Source organism: Oncorhynchus nerka, linkage group LG2 (assembly GCF_034236695.1).
Source record: "Oncorhynchus nerka isolate Pitt River linkage group LG2, Oner_Uvic_2.0, whole genome shotgun sequence".
In the NCBI taxonomy this organism is placed as follows: domain Eukaryota; kingdom Metazoa; phylum Chordata; class Actinopteri; order Salmoniformes; family Salmonidae; genus Oncorhynchus; species Oncorhynchus nerka.
This window is the reverse complement of record NC_088397.1, coordinates 84,459,595-84,481,999: the sequence shown is the minus strand read 5'-3', so window position 1 is coordinate 84,481,999 and position 22,405 is coordinate 84,459,595. Positions and strand designations below refer to the sequence as shown.

The 22,405-nt window shown below is 44.7% G+C and overlaps 1 protein-coding gene across 2 annotated transcripts in view; it reads left to right on the top strand.

Moving 5' to 3' along the window:
* The first annotated feature begins 1,005 nt into the window (after window positions 1–1,005).
* The window catches only part of LOC115143837 (plexin-B1-like), a 170,072-nt gene continuing 148,672 nt past the window's right edge, over window positions 1,006–22,405 (top strand). For both annotated transcript variants that reach the window (XR_010459700.1, XM_065003961.1), the window contains exon 1: window positions 1,006–1,461. The gene's annotated coding sequence lies outside the window, so the exon portion shown is untranslated. The remainder of the gene's footprint in view (window positions 1,462–22,405) is intronic.

Sequence of the window (22,405 nt, the reverse complement as noted above, 5' to 3'; positions counted from 1 at the left end):
ATGTAGCCCAAATGCCAGCTGAAAGGTATCAGTGACCTGGCCTTGGCCCCCCCCATCAGAGCCTTTTTGGTAAAACAGTTGAGTAAATCCTTAGTGGCAATTCGCCATCTGGATAAGAGTGTATTTTATCTATACTGAACAAAATTATAAATGTAACATGTAAAGTGTTTGTCCCATGTTTCATGAGCTGAAATAAAATATCCCAGAAATGTTCCATACGCACAAAAAGCTTATTTCTAAACAATTTTGTGCTCAAATGTGTTTACATCCTTGTTAGTGAGTATTTCTCTTTTGCCAAGATAATCCATCCACCTGGCAAGCTGATTAAACAGAAAGATCAATACTGAGGTGCAGGAATGTCCACCAGAATATTGCCAGAGAATATAATGTTAATTTCTCTACCATAAGCCACCTCCAACATTGCTTTAGAGAACTATGCACTCCCAGGCCCACCCATGGCTGCGGCCCTGCCCAGTAATGTGAAATCCATACATTAGGGCGGATATATTTAAATTGACTGATTTCCTTATATGAACTCAGTAAAATATTTTAAATTGTTACATGTTGCATTTACATTTTTGTAAAGTTAAGTTAATAACTACATTTAATAAACTCCAGATTTTGGTGGATAAATCTGTATTGAAATATGTAGGCCTAACCTCTCTGATATGTTTTATTTATTTAACTAGGCAAGTCAGTTAAAAACAAATTCTTATTTTCAATCACGGTTTAGGAACAGTGGGTTAGCTTCCTTGTTCAGGGGCAGAACAGACTTTTACCTTGGCAACTTCGGGATTCGATATAGCAACACTTTCGGTTACTGGCCCAACGCTCTAACCACTAGACTCCCTGCCGCCCTGATATAGCTTGTTGATCCCTCTTCATAAAGCAGCACAGGCACTCACAACATTACTACTCTCACAACAGTGCCATTTTATTGGAAATCTAAAATTTTGCCCCTTTAAGAGAACCAAGTTTGTTGATCAGGAGGGGTCAGACAGTCACCGGGATATTTCAGTGTAGCCAAGCCCCTTTAAAACATTACGCATATCGGGGGCTGGCGTATCTATGCTGTCGTGAGGTTATCTATCCATTCTCGACACTATTCGCCGGGTACATGTGGAAATCGTAGAAAGCGCACAGTGCAATTTGAGAATAACATCAAATCAATACGAGCGCGCATGAGTTGGGTTTATACCGGGAAATGTACATGAACATCGCAGGTCTTTTACTAAAACTGAGTTGTTTGAAGAGCGTCTCGTGAAACAGTCTAATACCAACCAAACTCAATCTGAACGACAGTGGAATTTGTGTTCTCCTTAAACCTGCAACCGTTGTGATTTTCCTGGATTTAAAAGCACAAGTTGCGGACAAATTGGATAAGACACCCCAGGGAAGGGCACTGAATACTTGCACGAAATTGCAGGTCGTGGAATGAAACCTCTTTTATAAGAATTGAAGGTGAGTGAAGGAGTTTTGAGCTTGTGTTACTTCCATGGCTCCAGGCCAAGTGTGAACCTACTTTTGAGCCTGGCAAAACCCTGTTTCCCAGACACGTTCCATAGTTACTGCACATAGGGGTTACCTAGCAGGGTGAATGTGACCAACCGCACTAACGTTGAAAGCAGACACCAATACTTGGTGTATCGGTATATGGAATACAACGTTGCTATGTAAAATGAGTATTCGTGTAAAAGTTGAGTGCGTAAATAAACCTATGTGGTAACGCTATGTACTATCACTAGGTTATTACAACCCAGTTGTCTTTTGCATTAGGCTATCTGGCGTCAAATTGTGACCACGCTAATTTTAGTTGGCGGCTACAATGTCACTAGCAAAATATTCTTAGTTTTGTAACAAATGTTGTAACAACTACTTATTGCCTTGTGATATATTGTTGTAATTCTCGAAAATAAATCCATAGTATCCTGTGTATAAGTATCACAGTATTTGAGGTAGAGTCAAAGCCAATGGAAGGTTGTAAAGCAACTTCGCTGCTGTTTAGTTCATTGAACCCCAGCAGGCGGTGGCTCATTGGAGAAGGACTGCTTGTTCTGTTTCTACAGCCCGTTTGGTCAGTGTCCGGCAGGCGTCGTTGCTCTACGCTGCAGTCTTCACAATACTTCTCCGGTGGCATTTCTGTATAGAACATACTTCATATTATCGGATGTCTGTTTTTTTTTTCAGATAGTAATTACAACTTTAATGGCTATGTTGAAGAACTTACTGGCAATGTAACCAGTGTATCAAACTTTGATTTTGGAGGCAGATTGAAAAATGGAGGGAGGGCGTAATGGTGATAAAGAATTCCTCTTCAAGAGATGTCAAGAATCGTCAACCTGCATATTCAGCTGGTTGACACACTGATCCCTAAGTAAACATGTTCACAGGTGTTTGATCTGTTACACCGTTTGTGTCCCAGCATGTGGCTTGACAGAAGCAATTCTATGGAAGATGTCACAGCTACAGTCACGCACCCCCTCCCTCCACACACAGGCAATCCACTCAAACAAATGCGGGATAAATAACATGCTTTGATGGAATTCAGTAGATTTACTACTATTGGCTGTCTTGTTAAGGCTAAGTATTTAACCTGTTAGACGGTACTTTAGGTGGGATAGCGATGCTTGTTAAGTAATAAGTGTCACAAAATGACAAGGAGAAAGGCATGTGAAAGGCTCGACCTTGGTATTTAGTCTAAATGTAAGCAGTGATTATTTTAAGTGTTGTGTATAGAATTAGGCTGGGACAGTTATTAGAAGGTTCAAGTCCAGGCCATGATGTTTTCTACCACTTCATTTTTCTTTCTAAATGTGTGTGTGTTTTGATATTCATTTATCCAACAACATCCATGGCAAATGTAGACCGAAGAGCAGTCCGTGAGTGAATGCCTGATCTCTTGCATCCCTCAGGTACCATTCCTCAAATGATGGCCATCTGTTCTTTTAAGCTCATAGCTGCCCTCATAACTGAAGTGACAGATTAAGTTATGACAGCGCCATAAACCCATAAACCACATGGAATGTCCTATCTTGATATTGATTGCCCATTGAACTTCTTGGTCGACCCGGCATGGACAGTGCATTCGGAAAGTATTCAGACCCCTTGAATATTTTCACATTTGTTACGTTCGACTTATTCTAAAGTGGTTCTTCCCCCCCCCCCCCCCCTCAGCAATCTACACACAATAGTCCATAATGGACAAAGCAAAAACTGTAAATGTATAAACTGAAATCACATTTACATACGTATTCAGACCCTTTACTCAGTACTTTGTTGATGCACATTTGGCAGCGATTACAGCCTTGAGTCTTCTTTGGTACGATGCTACAAGCTTGGCACACCTGTATTTGGGGAGTTTCTCACATTCTTCTCTGCAGATCCTCTCAAGCTCTGTCAGGTTGGATGGGGAGCGTCTCTGCACATCTATTTTCAGGTCTCTCCAGAGAGTGGTTGGGCCACTCAAGGACATTCAGAGACTTGTCCCACAGCCACTTCTGAGTTGTCTTGGCTGTGTGCTTAGGGTCGTTGTCCTGTTGGAAGGTGAACCTTCATCCCAGTCTGAGGTCCTGAGCGCTCTGGAGCAGATTTTCATCAAGGATCTTTCTGTACTTTGCTTCATTCATCTTTCCTTCGATCCTGACTAGTCTGCCAGTCCCGGCCGCTGAAAAACACCCCAACAGCATGATGCTGCCACCAGCATGCTTCATGGGAGGGAGGGTGCCAGGTTTCTTCCAGATTGTGATGCTTGGCATTCAGGCTCTGGTCATCAGACCAGAGAATCTTGTTTCTCATGGTCTGAGAGTCCTTTAGGTGCCTCTTGGCAAACTCAAAACGGGCTGTCCTGTGTCTTTACTGAGGAGTGGCTTCCGCCTGGCCACTCTACCATAAAGGCCTGATTGATGGAGTGCTGCAGAGATGGTTGTCCTTCTTCTCCCATCTCTACAGAGGAACTCTGGAGCTCTGTCAGAGTTACCATTGGGCTCCCTGACCAATGCCCTTCTCCCCTGATTGCGCAGTCTGGCCGGGCGGCCAGCTGTAGGAAGAGTCTTGGTGGTTCCAAACTTCTTCCATTTTAAGAATGATTGAGGCAACTGTTTTCTTGGGGAACCTTCAATGCTGCAGACATTTCTTGGTGTCCTTCCCCAGATCTGTGACTTAACACAACCCTGTCTCGGAGCCCTACTGACAATTCCTTTGACCCCAGGGCTTGGTTTTTGCTCTGATATGCACTGTCAACTGTGGGACCTTTTATATAGACAGGTGTGCTGTGTGGGATGATCAATGGAAACAGGATGCACCTGAGCTCAATTCTGAGTCTCATGGCAAAGGTTCTGAATACTTTTGTAAAAAAAAGTTCTGTTTATTTAATTTTTATAGATTTGCTAAAATGTCTAAAACAGTTTTTTTTCTTCTTTGTAATTATGAGCTATTGTGTGTAGATGAGGGGGACAATTGAATACATTTTAGAATAAGGCTGTAATGTAACTAAATGTGGAAAAAAATCAAGGGGTCTGAATACTTTCCAAATGCACTGTAATAACTAGATTCTTTTACAAATGCAACTCTATCACAACTTAAAGGAACTAGTTATTTTCTTGATTTTAGTTTAGTCTGCTCATCACTAAGCTAAGGATCCTGGGACTAAACACCTCCCTCTGCAACTGGATCCTGGACTTCCTGACGGGCCGCCCCCAGGTAGTGAGGGTAGGTAGCAACACATCTGCCATGCTGATCCTCACGACTGCATGGCCAGGCACGACTCCAACACCATCATTAAGTTTGCAGAAGACCCAACAGTGGTAGGCCTGATCACCGACAATGATGAGACAGCCTATAGGGAGGAAGTCGGAGACCTGCCGGGTGGTGCCAGAATAACAACCTTTCCCTCAACGTAACCAAGACTAAGGAGATGATTGTGGACTACAGGAAAAGGAGGACTGAGCACACCCTCATTCTCATCGACGGTGCTGTAGTGGAGCAGGTTGAGAGCTTCAAGTTCCTTGGGGTCCACATCAACAACAAACTACAATGGTCCAAACACACCAAGACAGTTGTGAAGAGGGCACGACAAAGTCTATTCCCCCTTAGGAAACTAAAAGGATTTGGCACGGGTCCTGAGATCCTCAAAAGGTTCTACAGCTGCATCATCGATAGCATCCTGACTAGTTGCATCACTGCCTGGTACGGCAATTGCTCGGCCTCTGACCGCAAGGCACTACAGAGGGTAGTGCGTACGGCCCAGTACATCACTGGTACTAAGCTGCCTGCCATCCAGGACCTCTACACCAGGTGGTCAGAGGAAGGCCCTAAACATTGTCAAAGACCCCAGCCACCCCAGTCATAGACTGTTCTCTCTACTACCGCATGGTAAGGGGTACTGGAGTGCCAAGTCTAGGACAAAAAGGTTTTTACCCCCAAGCCATAAGACTCCTAAACAGGTAATCAAATGGCTAGCTGGACTATTTGCATTGTGTGCCTCCCCCCAACCCCTCTCTTTACGCTGCAGCTACTCTCTGTTTATCATATATGCATAGTCACTTTAACTATACATTACTACCTCAATTGGGCCGACCAACCAGTGCACCTGCACATTGGTTAACCGGGCTATCTGCATTGTGTCCCACCCACCACCCACCAACCCCTCTTTTACACTACTGCTACTCTGTTCATCATATACAGTGGGGAGAACAAGTATTTGATACATTGCCGATTTTGCAGGTTTGCAACTGTCAAGCGTGTGGTTGGCAGGTAGCCTAGTGGTTAGAGCATTGGGCCAGGAACCGAAAGGTTGTTGGATCGAATAACCGAGGTGACAAGGTAAAAATCTGTCATTCTACCCCTGAACAAGGCAGTTAACCCACTGTTCTCCGGTAGGCCCTCATTTTAAATCAATTTATTCTTAACTGACATGCCTAGTTAAATAAAGGTAAAATTAAAAACCCGGCAGCATTGCAATTCTTGACTCACTCAAAACTGGTGCGCCTGGCACCTACTCCCATACCCCGTTCAAGGGCACTCAAATCTTTTGTCTTGCCCATTCACCCTCTGAATGGCAAACGCACACAATACATGTTTCAACTGTCTCGAGGTTTAAAAAGCCTTTATTCTGTCTCCTCCCCTTTAATCTACACAGATTTTAAATGGATTTAACAGGTGGTGACATTTATTAAGGGATCATAGCATTCACCTGGTCAGTATGTCATGGAAAGAGCAGGTGTTCCTAATGTTTTGATCACAGTGTAGCTTCAATATGGGTGGTGATGGATTATTTCATGAGCTTAAACCACAGAGGTGCAATATGCATGACCGACAACACTAATTGCCTCCAGTTGAGTTAAAGCCCTCCCAGACTCCTTTTCACCAGATTTACATTACAAAAGGCAATAACATTTTTAAGGTATTTTCTTAAAACTGCATTGTTGGTTAAGGGCTTGTAAGTAAGCATTTCACTGTAAGGTCTACCTACACCTGTTGTATTTGGCGCATATGACAAATAAAATATGTTCTCAGGTGGTGCAGGTATGACACTAGTGGGGGGGGGGATTTCCTCTTGTTCTATAGTTCCTCAAACCTGGTGGGGGGCTGATGACGTCACGCATTCCAATCAGACGAACTCCTAATCCTTGAGGTTTGCACTTGTCTAAAAAACATTACTTTGCTAAAAAAAAAAAAAAAATTTTTTGTGGGTGTACTGTATTGGTTTTAGACTTGGGATATCGTTTTTCTACAGGTACAGTTACAAAATCATTGGATAACATCTTTAAATGGGAATCAATGCTTAAGACTTCTACAAAAGTTTGAAAGAGGATACCAGTAATGAGGACCAGATCACAACAATCTGCCAGTAAATGGTGCTAGTGTCATCGCAGACACCCTGTGACTGTTAAGGGGTCAAAGACTGAAGGGGGATGGGTGTCGGCCACTTGTTCTCCATGGCTGGCAGCTGTACGGGCTAGAACGAATGTGTCCTGTCAACACCTTTTCATCAGTCCTACTGCCACCAAATGTCCTCAAAGTAGCCTTCAGTCTGTCAGACATCCTTCAATCTGTCCTTCAGATTCTCAGTCCTTCAGTCTGTCAGTCAGCCCCTCGTTTAGTCAGCCCCTCGTTTAGTCAGTCCTTCAGCAAGTATTTCAGTCAGTCCTAAAGTCAATATGTCCTTCCGTCTGTCAGGTCGTCCACAGCAAGGGCGAGTAGGCGGGCAGACGCTGTCTGACGAGGGGATAGACGCGTTCGTGATTTGTCTTGTTTAGCAATCGTCGTGCCGTTTATGCTGCCGGTCTGGTAATTAATAGGTGGGGAGATGTCAAGGACGGGCTGCGTCAGAGAGATTTGATAAACTGCGACCGGGTGGAGATGGCAGTAGATCATCAGTAACGGCGTTGATTAAACGGTGTCTTGCGGCAGAGTGCACTCGGTCAGGACAGAGCTGTCATCACAAAGTGCCATATCGTGTGATGATAGAGGCACAAACTCACAGACCTGAACAGCCGAAAGGGCTTTGAGTTACTGGAATAGACCAATGTTGATCATTGTTTTTCCCTGCAAAGACAAAGTATGTTTGAAGGAGTGTGCCTTTTTGAGGTTTTATGTTACTCAATCTAAACATTTTGGGGATGGCTTGCTGTCAAAAAGTGAATGGTGTTTTTGACTAAATCCTGGAAAAACTTGTTTAAAGGGTGATTTAATAGGGCCTTAGTTTTTTGCTAATCAACAAACTGAGTTCACAACAACCTGCTGATTCTACCCAAGGTAATCCTATGGCTTTTAACCACCATTGAAAGTCTGAAGGTGTCATACTAAAAACACTTAAATAAGATTTTTATTTTATTCCAACAGATTCTTTCCCGATTCTAAATGTTGAAACCACCTACAGCTGACAGCCTTTCACTGACTGATTTTTGGTAAATTTTTATCCATTAGACTGGCGCAAATCTATCCAATGTAGATGGAAATACAACTTGAAAAGGACAGCCGGCCTTGCAATATACGTGACGGTTGTTTTTGCTTTAAAGTGGTCTTGCCCCTCCACGTCCATGTGCAGATAAAATACTCTATTTAATTATGTCAGTGGGCATTAACTCATTAACCTTATCAGAATGGTCAGGTCTTTGCAAGCCAACGAATACAACAAGATTAAGGACAATATGCTGGTTGCACAAAGCAAAATCCCCCTAAAAGAGGGGGTGGGGTGGGTTTCAGAATCAGATTACACAGTGCCAGCCTCTACTCCATTTCAACCATTTGAGATCTTTGTACCTTGCTACATGGCATCTATTTTTCTGGTAACAAATACTTTTCTGGGAATGACAGAGAGACAACGGGCCTTCTACTGTACTAAATCATAGGGAAAATAAATAAATCCAGTTGTAGTTCCAGTGCTAACAGGTTAATTCAGCCTTATATCAGTCTACAGCTTTATAAACTCAGCAATAAGAAATGTCCCCTTTTCAGGACCCTGTATTTCAAAGATCATTTGTAAAAATCCAAATAACTTCACAAATCTTAATTGTAAAGGGTTTAAACACTGTTTCCTGTGCTTGTTCGGTGAACCATAAACAATTAATGAACATGCACCCATGGAACGGTCATTAAGACACCTAACAGCTTAGACGGTAGGCAATTAAGGTCACCATTATGAAAACTTAGGACACTAAAGAGACCTTTCTGACTTTGAAAAACACCAAAAGAAAGATGTGGCCAGGGCAATAAATTGCAATGTTCATACTATGAGACGCCTAAGACAGAGCTAGAGGGAGACAGGACGGACAGCTGATCGTCCTCGCAGTGGTAGACCACGTGTAACAACACCTGCACAGGATCTGTACATCTGAACATCACACCTGCGGGACAGGTACAGGATGGCAACAACAACTGCCCGAGTTACACCAGGAACGCACAATCCCTCCATCAGTGCTCACACTGTCCGCAATAGGCTGAGAGAGGCTGAACTGAGGACTTGTAGGCCAGTTATAAGGCAGGTCCTTACCAGACATCACCGGCAATAACGTTGGGTATGGACACAAACCCACCGTCGCTGGACCAGACAGGACTGACAGAAAGTGCTCTTCATTGACGTTGCGGTTTTGTCTCACCAGGGGTGATGGGCGAATTCACGTTTATCGTCGAAGGAATGAGCGTTACACCGGAGCTTGTACTCTGAAGCGGGATCGATTTCGAGGTGGAGGGTCCGTCATGGTCTGGGGCGGTGTGTCACAGCATCATCGGACTGAGCTTGTTGTCATTGCAGGCAATCTCAAAGCTGTGCGTTACAGGGAAGACATCCTCCTCCCTCATGTGGTACCCTTCCTGCAGGCTCATTCTGACATGACCCTCCAGCAAAACAATGCCACCAGCTATACTGCTCGTTCTGTGTGTGATTTCCTGCAAGACAGGAATGTCAGTGTTGTGCCATGGCCAGCGACGAGCCCGGATCTCAATCCCATTGAGCACGTCTAGGACCTGTTGGATCGGAGGGCTAGGAACATTCCCCCCAGAAATGTCCGGGAACTTGCAGGTGCCTTGGTGGAAGAGTGGGGTAACATCTCACAACAAGAACTAGCAAATCTGTTGCAGTATATGAGGAGGAGATGCACTGCAGTACTTCGTATCTGGTGTGGCCACCAGCTGCATTGACTGTTACTTTTGATATTGACCCCCCTTTGTTCAGGGATACACTGTTCCATTTATGTTAGTCACATGTCTGTGGAACTTGTTCAGTTTATGTCTCAGTTCTTGAATCTATGTTCATACAAAAAAAAAAATTACATGTTAAGTTTGCTGAAAATAAACACATTTGATAGTGAGAGGACATTTCTTTTTTTGCTGAGTTTAGTTCTGTTTTTAGCTTCACATGGCTTATACCGAGCACCGTCAATGTCCTCTACAATGCCTTGGTTTGTCAAACTTCATTTGAGTCCCTTGAAGATACACATGTAGCTAGTAGAGACCCCTGAGTTGGAGCATAATAAATATTCTCCCCTAGATATGCTTTACACGCCCAAAACCCTGACACTGCAATATCTAGGCTCAATCTTAATTCCTATCTTGATTAATTAATTTGGTTCAGGACACAGCAGGCTAAAGGTGCAAAGCTGTTCTTCTTCGATACTCAGTTTTTTTCCTCATGTTACTCCTTAGTCAGTTGTAATTTAATCAAATTCATCAAGTTTATTTGACCATGTTATACTCACCCTCCAGACATGTCCTTGATTCTAATCAGTAGCATGACCCCATATGGATGTTTGTTGGAACTGGGATTCATATTTTGGGATAACTCGACTTTTGATAACACTTCTAAACTCTCATAGGGTTTAATTATGCTGAAAAGCCTGTTCATTATTCAAATATGTAAATGTAGGTCTAGATCTTCTGAAAACTGTGCAGTGTTGGCATTCCTTTGAAGCACAACTGAAGTACCCTATCTATCGAAGTGTGAATTATTAAGTTAGAAAGGCACCCTGCATGTTTCCAGTGAATGCAGTTCACCAGTAGAAATGGTAAGTGTGTGTGTGTGCTCCCTTATGAATGGAGTTTATTAGTGTCTGACTGTCTGAATCCATGTAAAAAAACAACTATTGTCGTCTTTCTCCAGTTTACCACATGGTAGGGCGGTATGACATATTTTATAGCCTTGTTATTCAGGTGATGTCGATGTGCATGATGGACTTTATAGTTCTACTATATTTACTCTACCGATGCATGCCCAAATGTTTTAACACCCGTGCATACAAAGCAAATGGTAAGGGGGGGGGGCATAGCTGTTGGTTGCGTAGGTTGTGCACTCTCGCTGTTGGTCTCTCTCTCCCTCTCTCTCTCTCTCTCGTTCGTTGTTGGTTGCGTGGGGTGTGCGCTCTTTCTCTCTCTCTCGTTCGTTGTTGGTTGCGTGGGGTGTGCGCTCTCTCTCTCTCTCGTTTGTTGTTGGTTGCGTGGGGTGTGCGCTCTTTCTCTCTCTCTCGTTCGTTGTTGGTTGCGTGGGGTGTGCGCTCTCTCTCTCTCTCTCTCGTTCGTTGTTGGTTGCGTGGGGTGTGCGCTCTCTCTCTCTCTCTCGTTCGTTGTTGGTTGCGTGGGGTGTGCGCTCTTTCTCCCTCGTTCGTTGTTGGTTGCGTGGGGTGTGCGCTCTTTCTCTCTCTCGTTCGTTGTTGGTTGCGTGGGGTGTGCGCTCTTTCTCTCTCTCGTTCGTTGTTGGTTGCGTGGGGTGTGCGCTCTTTCTCTCGTTCGTTGTTGGTTGCGTGGGGTGTGCGCTCTTTCTCTCTCTCTCTCTCGTTCGTTGTTGGTTGCGTGGGGTGTGCGCTCTTTCTCTCTCTCTCTCTCGTTCGTTGTTGGTTGCGTGGGGTGTGCGCTCTTTCTCTCTCTCTCTCTCTCTCGTTCGTTGTTGGTTGCGTGGGGTGTGCGCTCTTTCTCTCTCTCTCGTTCGTTGTTGGTTGCGTGGGGTGTGCGCTCTCTCTCTCTCGTTCGTTGGTTGCGTGGGGTGTACGCTCTCTCTCTCCCCCTCGTTCGTTGTTGGTTGCGTGGGGTGTGTGGTCTCTCTCTCTCGCTCTCTCGTTCGTTGTTGGTTGCGTGGGATGTGTGCTCTCTCTCTCTGTTCGTTGTTGGTTTCGTGGGGTGTGTGCTCTCTCTCTCTGTTCGTTGTTGGTTTCGTGGGGTGTGCGCTATTTCTCTTTCTCTCGTTCGTTCGTTGGTTGGTTGGTTGCGTGTGCGCACTTTCTCTCTCTCGTTGTTTGTTGCGTGGGGTGTGCGCTCTTTCTCTCTCGCTCTCTCTCTCTCGTTGTTGGTTGCGTGGGGTGTGCGCTCTTTCTCTCTCTTTCTCTCTCTCTCTCTCTCTCTCTCTCTCTCTCTCGCTCTCTCTCGCTCTTTCTCGTCTCTTTCTCGTCTTTCTCGTCTTTCTCGTCTTTAGCGCTCCCTCGTCTCGCTCTCGTCTTTCGCTCTCGTCTTTCGCTCTCGTCGCTCTCTCTCGTTTCTCGTCTCGCTCTCTCGTCTTTTGCTCTCTCACGCTCTTTCTCGCCTCTTTCTCGTCTTTCGCTCTTTCTCGTCTCTTTCTCGTCTTTCTCTCTCGTCTCTCGTCTTTCGCTCTCTTTCTCGTCTCTCTCTCGTCTTTCGCTCTCTCTCGCTTCTCTCGTCTCTCTTTTGTCGCTCTCTCTCATTGACAATTTTGATTGTATTATTTTCATATTGTAAATATCCAAAGTAAGCTTTGGCAATATGTACATTGTTACGTCATGGAGGGAGAGAGAGAGAACTTCATTTTGCTTTGTGCTTGTGTTTCCCAATAAGCAATGTAGTTTTGTTTTGACTGTGTTGTAATTTGTTTTATTCTGATTGATTGGATGTTCTGGTCCTGAGGCTTCGCTCTCTAGTCTTTCTTTCTCTCTCATCTTTCAAATGTATTTATTAAGCTCTTTTTACATCAGCAGATGTCACACAGTGCTTATACAGAAACCCAGCCTGAAACCCCCTAAGAGGATGCAATGCAGATGTAGACGCACGGTGGCTAGGAAAACTACCTAGGAAGAAACCCAGAGAGGAACCAGGCTATGAGGGGTGGCCAGTCCTCTTCTGGCTGTGCCGGGTGGAGATTATAAGAGTACATGGCCATTAAGGCCAGATTGTTCTTCAAGATGTTCATATTTGCCCAACAGCATCAAATAATAATCAGTGGTTGTATCGGGTGCAACAGGTCAGCACCTCGGGAGTAAAATGTCAGTTGGCTTTTCATACCCTAGTATTCAGAGGTCGAGACAACTGGTGCAGTAGAGAGGGAGGGAAGGAGAGAGGGTCTTTCTTTTTCTTTCTTTCTCTCTACTCTCCTCTTGCTCTATGCAGGGGGCCAGACAGGGAAAGGGTGGCCTGGTCTCGGCGGGGGGGGGGTAGTAGTAGAGGGAAAGTGGCACTGGCGTCCTTTGTTTCTTTTGTTACAGAAGGTTGAAAAGGCCAGCCAACAAGGGAGAAGCGGAGGGGGGAGGGGGGGGCACTATAGGTCTGGATGTGCAAGGAAAGTGGGAGGGGCGTGGAGGGGAAGGGAGGATACATTTGGCTTTGCTCTGTCTGAACGATGTGTCTGTACTGACTGTCTGTGGGAGAACAGCTGGTGTTGACTGGCTGCAGACTCTACTCCTCCACAGAGGGATAGGTAGGTGAGTGGGTGTGGTAGAGGGGAGTGTCCACCATCTGGTACCTGCTGTAGACCCAGAAACTAGGGCAGAACATCTCCAAAGTCTGAACTTCGAAGCTTGGAAAGTTCTGTGTTTTTAGTGTTCTTCGGCATCTGTGCACCTTACAATGGGCCTATTCCTTTGCAATGTAAATATTGATTTTTGCTTGATTTTTTTAAAAATTTATTTTATATAGAATTTTTAAAATATTTTTTTTAGGTTGTGGTAATTTTGATTATTACCGTGGGATATTTATTTTTGTTTATGCTGAATGGTTCTTGCTTTTCTCCAACGCTAGACAAGTGGCTGTTCACTGGCAACCCGTGATTTGAAAAAAAAGCTTGTGAAATAGAATATAATCTAAATGACGTCAGGGAGCTTCATGTGGCTTTTGACTCCCAGGAAACAATACAAGAGGCATCTAGTATGGTGATATTGGCCATGTTCTTGTGTTGGTTTGGCCAATAGGTGGGTGGCGTGAAAAGCCTTGTTCAGAATGCCGGACATTGCTAAGTGGGAACCTTGGAAAATGGGGAGCGCTCGGTTTCCCCAGATACACCCTTTTTTCTCAAGATCACTGCCAAAGATGCCCCCCTCCACACACACACACACACACACACACACACACACACATCTTAACCCCTCTGGGGGGGGTGGACCCACTCTATCCTGGGAAAAGAGGGTTGTCATGGTGAGAAAGGGACCAATGTTGGACTGGACTGTTAACAAGTTTTGTACTTTGGCTGCTTAAGGTTGGATAAGGGGAGGGTGTGGGATTTATCTTTTGCTGGTCTCAATTTGACCTATTCTGAAATGGACTTGTGCGTCTCTGTGTTGGTCAGTGGTGTAGTTGAGGGTAAACTCAGTTTACCCACCTTTTGCAGAAAATTGCATTGAAAGTATAAGGGAGCGTAACTTTTCACTTCAATCTGCCTTTACCCACCTATTTTTATTTAGTTTATTTTATTGAAATTTAAAACGCACAATCTGCCTGCTGTAAAGCCGCTAACGTTGACATTACACTCAGTCATCTAGCAGACTCTCATCCAGAGAGACCCACAGGAGCAACCATGGTCAAGCACCCGGGCATATCGACATATCCCCCCCTTGTCAAATCAGAGACCCAAACCTCTCTGCCACCGGCCCAAAGTCCCCCCCCCTGCATCACTGGTGTCAGTGTGTGCCGGGTGCCCGTGGTGGGACAGCCTGCATGTATCCCTGATAACACTTCCTGCTAGTTCACACTCCTAAACGGTCAAAGGTGAAAGATTGTGTGTCATCAGGGAGCATGTCAGGAGTTAAATCCAAAGCTATAGTTAATACAGTGTGAAGTGTGTCTGTGATGTGTGTGCCTGCCCATAGACCAAGGTGTTTCCTGGTAACCCGGTAACCATTTGCCAGGATACATGCCGGGGGGGGCTGCACTGCATTCCCCAGTCCTCAAATCTTTATTTTTCACGTGCCGAATACAACGTGTCGACCTTACTGTGAAATGCTTACTTACAAGCCCTTAACCAACAATGCAGTTCAAGAAAGAGTTAAGTTCAAGAAAGAGTTAAGAAAACATTTATTAAATAAACTAAAGTAAAAAAAATAAAGAAAAGTAACACAAAATAACAATGAGGCTATATACAGGGTGTACCGGTACAGAGTCTGTGTGTGGGGGTACAGGTTAGTTGAGGTAATTTGTACATGTAGTTAGTGGTAAAGTGACTATGCATAGATAATAAACTGCGAGTAGCAGCAGTGTAAAAAACAAATTGGGGGGGGTGTCTATGCAAATCTGGTGTCATTTTGATTAATTGTTCATCAGTTTTATGGATTGGGTATAGAAGCTGTTAACCTCTCTAGGGTAGGTGAGACGCTAACGTCCCACCAGGCCAACATCTGGTGAAACTGCAGAGAGCTAACATTCTAAATACACCATTTGTTATAGTAAACATTCTTGTAAATACGTTACATCATTTAAAAGATGTACATCTTAATCCAGCCGCTGTGTCAGATTTCAAAAAGCCGTTACTGTGAAAGCAAACATGCTATTTTCTGAGGACGGCGCCTCACACACAAGTATTACTAGCATTTTCCAACAAAGCATTAGCGTCATGAAAGTCAGAAATAACAAACAAATAAATCGCTTACCATTGAAGATCTTCCTCTGGTGGCAATGCCAAATGTCCTAACTACACAATGAATGTTTGTTTTGTTTGATAAAATCTATTTTTATAGCCCAACACGAAACATTTGTAAACCGCTTGCGTCATGATTTCCGTCTCATTCAACTTTGGACGATGCGTTCGTAGTAATTACACACACTAAACAAATGTTTATCCAGTCATGGTTGGTTTCATTGCAATCCTCTGGTTGTTACTAACACAACCATACCTGATTGTTCTTTTCCCGGGACGTATTGACCTAAACAAACCGATTTGAAGACACCAATCAATAACATCATTGCGCACCAATGGTATCGTTGATTGACTGTATTTTGGCCCAATGACCACTGATCACTGATCATCTTGAAATCTAGCTTGGAAGATAGCCAATGAGCTGAGGTAAACAGCAATATGTAATGGTTATACGTTTGAATACCAGCCTTTGTCGTAAACTCTGGCGTAAAAGAGGTTCATTCGCCATTGCAAATCCTACTTGACGGAGCCACGGGTGTTACGCATAGCAGTACATATTCAATAACATTTTCAACAAGTTTATATATTTAAAATATGGCTAATAAATCAGGAAAAGCTCAAACAAAGTATAGGTATACAGATTTAACCCAAATTATAGAAGAACTAGATACAGCGAGACAGAGTTGCTTCAGGAAGATGAATCTTTCAGCGAAGCTAGTTTTGACTCTCAGGCGGAAGACATGTTTCTGCATGGCGAGGATACCATGCTGGATTGGTAAAAATATAATCTGTAATGAAATGTGTAAAGTACACATTGGCTATACTGTGTGTGTGATATATTTTTAAAATGTATTTTACATAAACATGGAATGGAACAGCCCTTCACCACTTCACCATAGTGATTATGTTCCCTGTACTCTATATATATATCTGTTTATTTTACGTGTTGATACAGGGCTCATACGTGAAAGTATTGTTACTGATTTTAAAAGCAATCTTTCACAGTGGCAGTGATTCTGATTATGAGCCGCCAATGTCTAGGTGTCCATCTCCCTCTGATGCTGGTCCATCCAGCCGGACCCCCGCTGTCTCCGGCTCCACACCTACCCGGCCATCTAGAGATGTGAAGTCAGTGGCAGTGATTCTGATTATGAGCCGCCAATGTCTAGGTGTCCATCTCCCTCTGAAGCTGGTCCATCCAGCCGGACCCCCGCTGTCTCCTGCTCCACACCTACCCGGCCATCTAGAGATGTGAAGTCAGTGGCAGTGATTCTGATTATGAGCCGCCAATGTCTAGGTGTCCATCTCCCTCTGAAGCTGGTCCATCCAGCCGGACCCCCGCTGTCTCCGGCTCCACACCTACCCGGCCATCTAGAGATGTGAAGTCAGTGACAAAGAAGAGGTGGGGAAGAGAGAAACCTGCAGACAGAGGGCCAGAGGGTCATTGGCACTCTGTTAGATGATGATGTGGAACCAAATCCACCAGTTTATAGACCCAAAAGGCAGCCAGGACCTCAACTAGACATGACTGCAAAGTACAGCCCCTTTCAACTTTTTCAACTGTTTTTCACCCCGTCAGTTGTTGATTCCCTGGTGCCGAACACCAATAAGTATGGGGCTCAGAAGCAGGCAGGAAAGAAAAAGGCATGGAAGACCATTTCCATGTCAGACCTTTTCTGCTACTTTTCAATGGTCATTTTACATGGGGCTGGTGAAGTTAAACTCTTAAGGGACTACTGGAAAATGTCAGCTCTCTATCAACTGCCTTTCCGCATGACTTTCATGTCTTGTAAAAGGTTTCTGACTATCTCACGGGCGCTTCACATCAGTGACCCAGAAGTTGATGGGGAGAATGACAAGAAGAGAGGCACCAAGGTTTGATAGGCTGTGCAAAATCAAACCTCTCTACCCCAACATCGTTGAGGCTTGCAAGACCTATTTTCAGCCCGCCCAGAACCTGTCCATCGATGAGAGGATGGTAGCCTCAAAGGTCAGAATCAGCCTCAAACAATACATGCGTAACAAACCAACCAAATAGGGTTACAAACGGTTTGTTTTGGCTGATTCTGTGTGTGCCTACACTTGCAATTTTTTTGTTTACGAGGAGAAAAACAGTTTTGCTACCGGTAATGGACTGAGTTATGATTCCGTTATTGGATTTTCAACTGCTGGGGAAGGGCTATAAACTGTTTGTGGACAACTTCTACACAAGCCCTACCCTGTTTACAGAGCTGAGGAAGCGGGATGTGTGGGCTTGTGGCACCATTCGGACCAACAGAGTGGGCTTTCCAAAGACAAAGGTCCGTGAAGATGGCCTGGTCTTTGAAGTGGATGGATACCAGAGGTACCCCATTTCACAGCTAGCCTTCAGGGAGCTGCTCATCCAGGAGCTTGCTAGCTACAGCAAGTCCACTGTAGCACCTTCTGTCCCCTCTACCTCTGTCCCTTCTGCTCCAACCAGTGGTGTTCACCTGCCCAGAATAATCTCTGCAGGCATGAATGTGCCTCAGGGCAAAAAGGGCACAGTAGGGAGATGTCGTTGTGCCCTTTTTCACAGGAAATGCCCCATCACCTGCACCACCTGTTCAGTAAGCCTTTGCTTTACAGCAAAAAGAGACTGCTATGGGCCATGGCACCAGCAGCACAATGTTGTGTAGAGGACTGAGGGTCCTCACAATATTGTAAATAGAAAATATGTAAATAGTTACCCTTGTTAATTGTTAATTGTTTGTTGTGTTAGAATAGCATTTATGTGTTTTGTATATAGTTCTTTCCTTCAAAATGTATCACTGGACCAATTCGGCCACTTGGGTACATTTGTGTGGGACACCTGGGTGACTTCATGCTCAATGTCATGTAGCTCGCTCGTTTTTGAAATGATCTGTCAAACTTTGCTCAGCTATTGTTGCCATCTTACGTTCTTCATCCACAAATCATCCCCAGCATCCTAGCTGTATGTTTCGCTGTTCTTGGTCATTTGAAAGATGATGCAGCAACAATAAAAAACAGAAAACGTGTTTATTTCCTTGTATTGTCTTCTACCAGATCTATTGTGTTATATTCTCCAACATTCAATTCACATTTCCACAAAATTCAGAGTGTTTCCTTTCAAATGATACCAAGAATATGCATATCCTTGCCTCTGGGCCTGAGCTACAGGCAGTTAGATTATGTCTTTAGGCGGAAATTGAGAAGGGGGGCTACCCCAAAGAAGTTAACCTGTTGCGTAGCATAGCATTAAGCCTAGCATTCAGCATGTAACATTTTCACAAAAACAAGAAAAGATAGCAAATGTTCCGTTTTTACAAAAAAATATTATTTGTGTCGACTAATCGCTCCGTTTTGTTCATCGCGTTTGGGTAAGAAAAAACCCGAAGATGAAGTCATTACAACGCAAACTTTTTTCCAAATTAACTCCATAATATCGACAGAAACATGGCAAACGTTGTTTTAGAATCAATCCTCAAGGTGTTTTTCACATATCTATCGATGATAAATCATTCGTGGCAGTTGACTTTCTCCTCTGAAGAAAATGGAACGCGCATGGAGCTGGAGATTACGCAATAATTTAGACGGAGGACACCGGGCGGACACCTGGTAAATGTAGTCTTTTATGGTCAATCTTCCAACGATATGCCTACAAATACGTCACAATGCTGCAGACACCTTGGGGAAACGACAGAAAGTGCAGGCTCATTCCTGGCGCATTCACAGCCATATAAGGAGACATTGGAACACAGGGCATTCAAAATCTGGACCATTTCCTGTATGAAATTTCATATTGGTTTCGCCTGTAGCATTAGTTCTGGGGCACTCACAGATAATATCTTTGCAGTTTTGGAAACGTCAGAGTTTTTTTCTTTCCAAAGCTGTCAATTCCATGCATAGTCGCATCTTTTCGTGACAAAATATCTTGTTTAAAACGGGAACGTTTTTTATCCCAAAATTAAAAGAGCGCCCCCTATCTCGAAGAAGTTAAGGAGCCTTTTGGTCTTAGACTTGGTGCTCCGGTTCCACTTGCCGTGTGGGAGCAGAGAAAACAGTCTATGACTTGTGTGACTGGAGTCTTTGACAATTTTTGGAGCTTTCCTCTGACACCGCCTATTATATAGGTCCTGGATGGCAGAAAGCTTGTTCCCAGTGATGTATTGGGCTGTACGTATTACCCTCTGTAGCGCCTTATGGTCAGCTGCCATACCAGGCGGTGATGCAACCGGTCAGGATGCTCTCGATGGTGCAGCTATAGAACTGTTTGTTGATCTGGGGACCCATGCCCAATCTTTTCAGTCTCCTGAGGGGGAAAAGTTGTTGTCGTGCTCTCACAATGACTGTCTTGTTGTGTTTGGACCATGATAGTTTGTTGGTAATGGGGACACCAAGGAACTTGAAACTCTCAATCCACTCCACTTCAGCCCTGTCGATGTTAATGGGGACCTGTTCGGCCCGCCTTTTCCTGTAGTCCTTTGTCTTTCTCACATTGAGGGAGAGGTTGTTGTCCTGGCACCACACTGCCGGGTGGCTGACCTCCCAATAGGCTGTCTCCATCGTTGTCGGTGATCAGGCCTACCACTGTTGTGTCTTCAGCAAACTTAATGATGGTGTTGGAGTCGTGTTTGGCCACGCAGTCATGGGTGAACAGGGAGTACAGGAGGGGACTAAACACACACCCCTGAGTGGCCCCAGTGTTGAGGATCAGCATAGCAGACTTGTTGTTGCCTACCCTCACCACCTGGGAGAGGCCCGTCAGGAAGTCCAGGATCCAGGTACAGAGGGAGGGGTTTTGTCCCAGAGTCCTTAGCTTAGTGATGAGCTTTGTGGACACTATGGTGTTGAACACTGAACTGTAGTCAATGAACAGCATTCTCACATAGGTGTTCCATTTGTCCAGGTGAGAAAGGGCAGTGTGAGTGCATCATCTGTTGGGGCGGTATGCGAATTGTGGGTCTAGGGTATCCGGGAGGATGCATTTGTGCGCCATGACCAGCCTTTCAAAGCACTTCATGGCTACTGGCGTGAGTGCTACGGGGCGGTAATCATTTCTGTATGTGAGTTTGTGTGTTTTAAAATATATGCCTATATTTTACACAACATTGTCAGTTTCTCACTGTACAGTCTTCATGGTTCTCTTGTAGGCCTAGTGTTGACAGAATATTTGTAGAATAACCATGAGTCCTTCATCTCTTTATTTGGGGTTAGTGAACATTTCACCTGTATCATGTCTTTGGAAATGTGTCTCTCTAAATCACACCAGAATGAATCTAAGCCAATCTCTGATACCTCTGCAGATGGCATCTGTCACCCATTGGTCTATGTATTGTAGTGACAGGTCTTTGTCAAACATGTATCTTAACACTGAAATAAATGCTTGTTTATAACCCTCATTTTGACGAGGGCCTTTTGCTTATAGGCTAAACAGTGTGTGTTCGCAAACTCTGCATGCATGGCTTACAGCAGACTACGGCCCTTTGTGTCCACTACACGAAGCAGAACCTGCAGGCAGCTTCGTAAATAACTCACTACACTCTCTCTCTATATTATTCATGGTAGGCTCAAGGCTTTTTTTCTACTTACCAAGAATAAGCTTTTCCACCCGCCTGCTCCACCCCAATGGCCTAATCTAAGGGAGGGGGAGGGCAAAGTGTATGTGGAGGGAGGGTTGCTTCTTCAATGGAGTGCACACGACACTGGAAGACCAGCCATGGGTCACACCGAACCGTTTCAACTAAATCTCACCTTGGGGAAAGGATGTGAAATGCTGGTGGGTTGCTTGAGTTCTTAATTGGGCAGATCAAATCAAATGTTATTGGTCACATACACATGTTTAGCAGATGTTAATGCGAGTATAGCGAAATGCTTGTGCTTCTAGTTCCGACCGTGCATTAATATCTAACAAGTAATCTAACAATTTCACAACAACTACCTTATACACACAAATCTAAGTAACGGAATGCAATCCTTATATATACAGTGGGGAGAACAAGTATTTGGTATACTGCCGATTTTGCAGGTTTTCTTACTTACAAAGCATGTAGAGGTCTTTTTGATTTTGACCCCTTTTTTCTCCCCAATTTCGTGGTATCCAATTGTTTAGTAGCTACTATCTTGTCTCATCGCTACAACTCCCATACAGGCTCGGGAGAGACGACGGTTGAAAGTTATGCGTCCTCCGATACACAACCCAACCAAGCCGCAACTGCTTCTTAACACAGCGCGCATCCAACCCGGAAGCCAGCGGCACCAATGTGTCGGAGGAAACACAGTGCACCTGGCAACCTTGGTTAGCATGCACTGCGCCCGGCCCACCACAGGAGTTGCTGGTGCGTGATGAGTCAAGGATATCCCTACCGGCCAAGCCCTCCCTAAACCGGACGACGCTGGGCCAATTGTGAGTCGCCCCACGGACCTCCCGGTTGCGGCCGGTTAAGACAGAACCTGGGCGCGAACCCAGAGTCTCTGGTGGCACAGCTGGCGCTGCAGTACAGCACCCTTAACCACTGCACCACCCGGGAGGCCCTCTTTGTATGATTTTTAAGTAATTCATTTGCATTTTATTGCATGACATAAGTATTTGATACATCAGAAAAGCATAACTTAATATTTGGTACAGAAACCTTTGTTTGCAATTACAGAGATCATACATTTCCTGTAGTTCTTGACTAGGTTTGCACACACTGCTGCAGGGATTTTGGCCCACTCCTCCATACCGACCTTCTCCAGATCCTTCAGGTTTCGGGGCTGTCGCTGGACAATACGGACTTTCAGCTGCCTCCAAAGATTTTCTATTGGGTTCAGGTCTGGAGACTGGCTAGGCCACTCCAGGACCTTGAGATGCTTCTTACGGAGCCACTCCTTAGTTGCCCTGGCTGTGTGTTTCGGGTCGTTGTCATGCTGGAAGACCCAGCCACGCCACGACCCGTCTTCAATGCTCTTACTGAGGGAAGGAGGTTGTTGGCCAAGATCTCGCGATACATGGCCCCATCCATCCTCCCCTCAATACGGTGCAGTCGTCCTGTCCCCTTTGCAGAAAAGCATCCCCAAATTATGATGTTTCCACCCCCATGCTTTACAGTTGGGATGGTGTTCTTGGGGTTGTAGTCATCCTTCTTCTTCCTCCAAACACGGCGA